Below are 6,164 nucleotides of genomic sequence, written 5' to 3'. Positions count from 1 at the left end.
ATCTCTACGGAAGTAGGATTGCCCAACCTTCCTTCCGAGGAGTGGCTGGTGGGTTTGAACCGCCAGCCGTCTGGTTAGCAGGCAAGTGTCTTACCACTATGCTACCCCGTAAGTGATACTGCCTCGGAAACCCAAGGAGGGGTCGCTATGAGTCGGGGCCGACTCGACGGCACACAACAACAACAACAACAACAACTGTGTTTAGGAAGTGGTTATATCTCAGGCATGTTAATGTGAAGAGTAATTTCCTCATTAGGATCTGTTCTTAAATAGATCCTCCATTGAGGAGAAACATGCCCGCCATGACATCTCTGTGCACATGAGTACGGGCTCTCAGAAGTCTCATCTCTTCCCATCCAGCCACAGCATAGACAGCATTGCTTTTATCTCTTCTTCCTTGCCATTTAAAAAGCACAGGGCTCTGTATTTCATATACAAAAACAAAAACAAAAACTATCCAGTTGTGATCTTTAAGAATGCTGGGCAAGGTAGGTTGAAGGAAACCTATCACTTTGTAAATAGCCAATTCTAGGGAAAGAGGACTGGAAAGGGAAACTAACTGTGTGCTGCCATCTTCCAAAGGAGCCTGGAGGACAAAGGGCAGCCTTCTGTAGGGTGATAGCACTCTGTTGTTGTTAGTGGCTGTTCAGTCACTTCTAACTGCTGGTTGCCCCAAACGTGCAGAGTAGAACTGCTCCATAGGGTTTTCAAGGCTATAGTCTTTCAGAAGCAGACTGCCAGGCCTGTCTTCCAAGGTGCCTCTGGATAGGTATGAACCTCCAACTTTTTGTGCAGTAGTCGAGGGCTTAACTATTTGCACCACCCGAGGACAGTAGCATTCTGGGACTCAAGAAAAACTTGGATAAGCATGTTCTGCTTTAAGGGTGTGTCTGTATGTCATGTTTCAGATGCTCTTGAGAGCAGTGCAAGGACAAAGACAGACGTATGTCCCATAACTCTGTGCCATCATAATTCCATGGTTGACAATTTTGAGGTGAACCTGCTTTTGTTTTAAAAAACCAAAGTGCAGATTTTTAATCCATCAGATTTTAAGTCCACAAGCTCTAAGAATAAGGTTGAGGCCTACATTCCTGGAAAAATTGATAATTCATGAGCATAAGTTTAGGGAGAATTTAAGTAATCTTAAGTTACGTCTATGCCATTCCTAAAAATAAATTTGATATAAGGCTTTTAAGTAGGATATGTATATGTATATTTCATTCTGACCCCAAAATTATCCAATTATCTTTTGAAATATAGTCATCATCATATTCTTTTGACACTTTCAGGAAAAAAAAGAAGGGGAAAAAAAAACATTATATACTTGACAAGAAAATTATACTGTTGGAAAATGTTTTGGTTGATTATTGATGTAAAACCAACATCTGTGCATTTAAAAAAACACACAGAAAAATCCTCACCACTTTTTTTAAAAAAACTAAAATCTTTCATTGTGTGGTATTTTTAAAAAATATACTTGGTTCCCACAGTGTTGGAGGTAAACAAAAGTCAGTTGCAACAGCCAGTGAAAATGCTTAAATGTTTTTTCCATGAACAAATTGATTCCATCTCTAGTATCTAGACATCTTTAAAAAAAAACTAAAACAAAAGCAAAGGGAAAAAAAAAAAAGAAAGAGGACTTAGAGGAAACCGCAAACTTATTGTGGAAAACTTGTCACTTTCATTTTTAGTATAGACACTGATTCTAGGTTCAACTGTTGTTGTGCTGTCAAATCGATTCTGACTCATAGTGACCCTATAGGATAGGTTAAAACTGCTCCATATAGGGTTTCCTAGGCTATAATCTTTACTGGAGCAGATGGCCAGGCCTTTTCTCTCTTGCAGCTGCTGGTGGGTTCAGACCCTGACTTTCAGGTAAAGCTTTAACCATTGCGCCACCAGGACACCTCTAGGTTCAACTAGTAGCATCTGTTATCTGAGTGTAGAACTACCAAAATTTATAAGCTCACCCGTATTTCATTTGCTTTATATCCATGGTGTCCAATACCCATTTTCTCCATCATTTCCTATTTCCACTAGAATTTGGCTTTCAAAAGTTAAGTGCTGTGTTTGCACAATCTTCATGGTCTTTTATCTTTCTTTGTTGCTAAATGCTCATGGATTGCTTCTAGTTAGCCAAGAATGACTCATTTTTTATACATTATATCTGTCTTTTACAAATGGTTTTTCTATTGTTTTCAATTATAGGGAGAAGTGGGGAGAGTTAATGAGCTGTAAAAGCAGCCAAAAGTTGCCTCCATTGTATGTAGATTTACTATTAGTAACAGTCTCCACTGTTGATAAAGATGATATTGCCTGTGGACTTAATGTTTTTTAATTTCAGTATAGATGGAAGAGTTGAGACAATTTAAAAGATAAAAGGAACAGAATTCACAGTATGAGTAGATTTTGCTCTCAAGATATTTTTTTCTATCACTATTAATATTATTCCTCGGAAGGAAGGTTGGGCAATCCTACTTCCGTAGTGATACTGCCTTGGAAATCCAAGGAGGGGTCGCTATGAGTCAGGTTTGACTCGGCACATAACAACAACAACAACAACAATTAATATTATTATTATTCCCCGAAGTAGCATTCATAGTCTGGTAGGACAAATAGCTCTCACTGAGAGTAATGTCTTCTTAACACCAAACACTGACATCTTCAGTTTGAGTGCTATGTAAATAACTTGTCATGAACAATTGTAATTTGAATTTGAGAGATGATTCTTTAAATTACAAATAATCATTGAACACCTTGATGTGCAGGATACTCTGTTTGGCACTTTCACACACACCTAATGTTGCATAGTGCCTAAGGCACTTGACTGCTAACCAGAAGGCTGCTGGTTCAAACCCACCAGCCACTCCTTGGAAGGAAGGTTGGGCAATCTACTGTGATACCGCCTCAGAAACCCAAGGAGGGGTTGCTATGAGTCGAGTTCAACTCGATGGCACATAACAACAACAACAATGTCATTTCATCACAACAACCAACCACGTGAAGTAGGTAGTAATATTCCATTTTCACATATGAGAATTCTTGAGGCTCAAAGAGGGATCATAACTTGCCAAAATATATAGCCAGTAAAGGATTGAGGTTTATCTAGATCCCATTCACTTTTCAGGTGACTTAGCCAATTAGTGGTAGTGATAAAGCACAGTGAAGGTCACACCTGTGCTTTTATAAGCATGGCTTGATCCTGAGGTAGTAAAATTTAAGAACAAAACAGTCTAATTAGGGTTTAATGCCTTTAAGTTCAAGTTAAGGAGCCCTGGTGGCACAGTAGTTAAGTGATCAACTGTTAACTAAAAGATTGGCTGTTCGCATCCACCAGCCACCCAACGGGAGAAAGATGTGGCAGTCAGCTTCCCTAAAGATTACAGACTGGGAAACCCAATGGCGCAGTTCTACTATGTCCTGTGGAGTTGTTATGAGATGGAATCGACTTAATGGCAGCAGGTTTGAGTTTAAACTGGGTTTGGAAGCTGGAATTCAAGTATGTTGCCTAGTTTGGCTAAAGACATTTATTGTCCCACAACTGTGTCCAGCTCATAATGAAAACACTGTGTTTTTTTTTCTTAATGTGTACATCCTCAGAAGGCCGGTATGGTGTTGATGTGGAATGAATTCTAGCTTATAAAAACCTGGAAAATGATCACTGCCACTGTTTTCTTTCTTTCTTTCTTTTTTTTGAAAGGGCTTTATTGAAGTATAATTTTGCTACTGTTTTCTTAATCTTCTAGCCAGGTTTTTGGGGAAAGTTTGGATCAATGTCAAAAATTTCTTAACTTCTAGGCTTTTATATTATGTTCTTGGATAAGTTACTTAGACTCTTGTCTTGTTACTGCACTTCTTTATTTTCAGTAGTAACTTGGAAAGTTTTAAAGTTTTGAAAACATACCTATCTAGATAAAGAGTGGTTTGGTGTTTTCCAGCACAGTTTTGAGTACATAAATATAAAAATGAGAAAAAGAGAGGCTTGGTAATTTAACAGTTTTCCTCTCTATACTTGTTTATTTTCTATATCAATAGAAGAAACCAATGACCATAAATAAGCATTCAAAATAGTAGTACTTTGTACGTAAATGTGCTTTATGGTTCCGCATGCACTTATTTGCATTGTTTTTGTACCAGGTGAGATGAGCACGGCGGCGTGTCATTTTATCTTTCTTTTATGGAAATTAAGGCTCACAAAGAAACTTGCCCTGTTCAACATCATAAGGCAAGGAAGCAGCGGAATCTGGCGGGGCACCCAGGTCTTCTGACTCTTCGCCCTGTTTTTTTTCCATTCTTGATTTACTGAGGCAATCCCAAGCGATAGACATTTTCCAATGGACTTTTTACAAAACATAAAAGAGTTATAGTTATTTCGGATATTTTACTTACCACAAGTTAAAACATTGTTATAAAACTGTCAAAGCTGTCCAACTTCTTCCTTTCTTTGTTAATCTTTTATGAGATTGGAAGGTAACAACTGTTCGAAGAATGTACGTTATCCCCATAAATAAAGCTTTTCATTGGGGGTGAGAAATAAAAGTATGGGTTTTGTTGGATGATGTCTTAGGAGTTTCAGTGATCAAAATCTGGACACTGGCATGGTTTGCTGTTGAGGGTATTGACCTTTCCCATCATTACTGTGGTTATTCAAGCAAATGCTCTAAAGAACTTATTGCAGCTTATCCCAGTTCGAACTGATTAGGTAGTTAAGGTAGAAAAGAGAGTAATATTTATTGAGCATGCAATCTGTGCTAGGCTATGTGCTAGGCATCGTCTATACTTTACTTTATACTAGCTCAGTATAGTCCCATAGATGAGTGCATTAACTCTCAAGGAGTTTAAGTGTTGGGACTGGTGTTGTAACCAGGTCTATAAAATGATTAAATCTAACATCTTTCAACTCTACCATCTCTAAATTCTGTGACTTATTTTTTAAGATGAGCTTTTCTGAAAATATCTTTTCCTTGTACTTTTAAACTATTTGTGTTTTTATATTTAAAGTGCATGTTTTGTCGGCAGCATGTCTGTGGATCTTGCTTCTCCTCCCCCAATATAACAAGCTCTGTCTTTTAATTGAAGTATTTAGACTATTTATATTTAATGTGTTATTGATACAGTCAGGTTTAATTAAGTGTATTGCTGAATTTAGAGACCATCTAAAGAATAGATTTGATGCATTGAACACCAGTGACCAAAAACCAGAAAAGGTGTAGGATGACATCAAGAGCATCATCCATGAAGAAAGCAAGAGGTCATTAAAAAAATGAGAAAAGAAGAAAAGACTGAAATGGATGTCAGAAGAGACTCTGAGACTTGCCCTTGAACAGAGAGTAGCTAAAGCAAATGGAAGAAATGTCAAGCTAAAAGAACTGAACAGAAGATTTCAAAGAGCAGCTTGAGCAGACAAAGCCAATTATTATAATGAAATGTGCAAAGACCTGGAGTTTGAAAACCAAAAGGGTTTCATTTCTCAAGCTGAAAGAACTGAGGAAAAAATTTAAGCCTCGAGTTGCAATATTGAAAGATTCTATGGGCAAAATATTGAATGATGCAGGAAACATCAAAAGAAGATGGAAGGAATACATAGAGTCACTGTACCAAAAATAACTGGTCTATCTTCATCCATTTCAGGAGATGGCATATGATCAAGAACCAATGGTATTGAAGGAGGAAGTCGAAGCTGCACTGAAGGAATTGGTGAAGAACGAGGCTGCAGGAATTGATGCAGTACCCACTGAGATGTTTCAACAAACAGATGCCCCACTAGAGGCACTCACTCGGTTATGCCAAGAGATTTAGACGACAGCTACCTGGCTAATGGACTGGAAAAGATTCGTATTTGTGCCCATTCCAAAGAGAGGTGATCCTACAAAATGTGGAAATTATCGAATATAATTATTATCTCATGCAAGTAAAATCTTACTGAAGATAATTCAAAAATGGTTGTAGCATTATATTGACAGAGAACTTCCAGAGGCTGGATTCAGAAGAGGACATGTAACAAAGGATATCACTGTGATTCAGATGGATCTTGGCTCAAAGCAAAGAATTCCAGAAAGATGTTTACTTATGTTTTTTTTTTTTTTTTAATTAGGATTTGGGTGAAGATTTACAGAGTAAATTCACTTTTCATACAGCAGTTCACATATACTTTGTCTCATGTC

The sequence above is a fragment of the Orycteropus afer genome, unplaced genomic scaffold, assembly GCF_000298275.1.
Source record: "Orycteropus afer afer isolate SDZICR_OR568_19922 unplaced genomic scaffold, OryAfe1.0 scaffold00090, whole genome shotgun sequence".
Lineage (NCBI taxonomy): Eukaryota > Metazoa > Chordata > Mammalia > Tubulidentata > Orycteropodidae > Orycteropus > Orycteropus afer.
This window is presented reverse-complemented; position numbering follows the sequence as displayed.